The following is a 1769-nucleotide window of genomic DNA, read 5'->3' as shown; positions in this document are numbered from 1 at the left end:
GATAGTGGAGAATGAAGCGAGATCAGACACATAATGTGCCTGGAACACAGTAAGAGCTCCATAAATATTGTCATTATTTTAGCCCTCACTGTCACTGTCACCCAGGCTATCATTGTACTCGCTCCTACCAGGTCCACTCGCCTCCAATCACTCTTCATTCCTGGCCAGCCTACACAAAGGCGCTCTTCCAACTGGGTAGCCCTACATTAAAATTTCCCATTTTAATCATTTCCAAATGTATAATTCAGTTGCATTAAATGCATTCACCTTGTCATGTAACCATCATCACCATCTATCTCCAGAATTATTTTTTTATCATCCCAATTTGAAACTCTGTACCCATCAAACAATAACTCTGCATTATCTTCTCCCCCACCGCCCCTGGCAACCACTATTCTACTTTCTGTCTCCGAATTTACTATTCTTAGTACCTCATATAAATGGAATCGTACAATATTTGTCCTTTTGTGTTTGGCTTACTTCACTTAACATAATGTCTTTAAGGCTTATCCATGTTGCAGCATGTGTCAGAATTTCATTCCTTTTTAAGGCTGAATAATATTCTAGTGTATGAATATCCCACATCTGATTATCCATTATCTGTCAATGGACATTTGGGTTGTTTTCACATCCTCGGTGTGGTAATAGTGCTGCTATGAATGTCAGTCGGCTTTTTCACACATGCAGAGACAAAGCAAAGATTTTTTGCTGAGCTAAGGATGAATACGGTTATGTTAATTATTGATGATTTTATAATCAACAAATAATACTAAGCATCTACTCTGTAGCAGGCATTCTGCTAGGGGAACAGCAGTGAACAGAAAGAGCTTTTTTATCAGTGTGGAACGTATAAGTGTGCCAAGAAATATGGGGACGAAGGTGGGGCAGCTGGCCACCCTCTCCTGGTGGGCTGAGATCAGGGGCAGCCTTCTCAGGCACTCTTCAGGGAGCAGCCCACACAGAGAGGGTCTGATGGCATGTCCCATGGTCCCCACAAAGACTATCCCAGCATCCACTGCTCTGCTGTCGGCTTCACTACAACATGCTAGTGTAGCCTAGGTCAGGCACCTGAACAATTACGTCAACGGCTCCACTGGGGACAGGGGCCATGGTGTCGCAGCATAGGCACATGCCCCATGTGCCCGCGGACGTGCATCAAGCAAGAGATGGTGACGAGGGGCGCCTGGTGAAGCCTCCTGGCAAATGCAGCTCCACCTGGGCACCCAAATCTATCTTCATATTTGTCAGCTATCTCTCACCTTTCAGCTGATCATCCTCTTACAATGTCTAGGCTGCAACGTGACTAGCAACTTGTGAACATTCAGCAAATTAGAGATTCATCTCATTTGGGAATATGTAATATGTAAACATTAGGTTGGATCTGAAATCCACTTTCATTATCACAAGAAATCTCAACCATGCCTTTGTCAACAAGAAAATGAAAACAGCTTTAATATCATTTTTTAAATTTTAATTTTAGCCCCTTTCAATATATGAATGCTGTAGAAATTCATTTTCAAATTATTATTAAAAATTATTTATCAGGACTTGTTCATAGCGATTTCAACTGAAAACCTGAGGTAAAACTGTTGTGTTCATGGAGACAAACTCAAATTTCCCATTCAAAATTTTGGGGAACAAAAAAAATTTGTAATTTTTATACAAATTCAGAACATCTCCCCTATTATATTTTATTTTTATTATTACAGTATGATATTTAATAAATAATAAAATGTCACACTCAGAAAATTGGGCATGCTTATCCCTAG

This window comes from Hipposideros armiger, unplaced genomic scaffold (genome assembly GCF_001890085.2).
Source record: "Hipposideros armiger isolate ML-2016 unplaced genomic scaffold, ASM189008v1 scaffold_582, whole genome shotgun sequence".
Classification (NCBI taxonomy): Eukaryota; Metazoa; Chordata; class Mammalia; order Chiroptera; family Hipposideridae; genus Hipposideros; species Hipposideros armiger.
The sequence above is the reverse complement of the archived record's forward strand: the minus strand, read 5'-3'. Positions refer to the sequence as shown.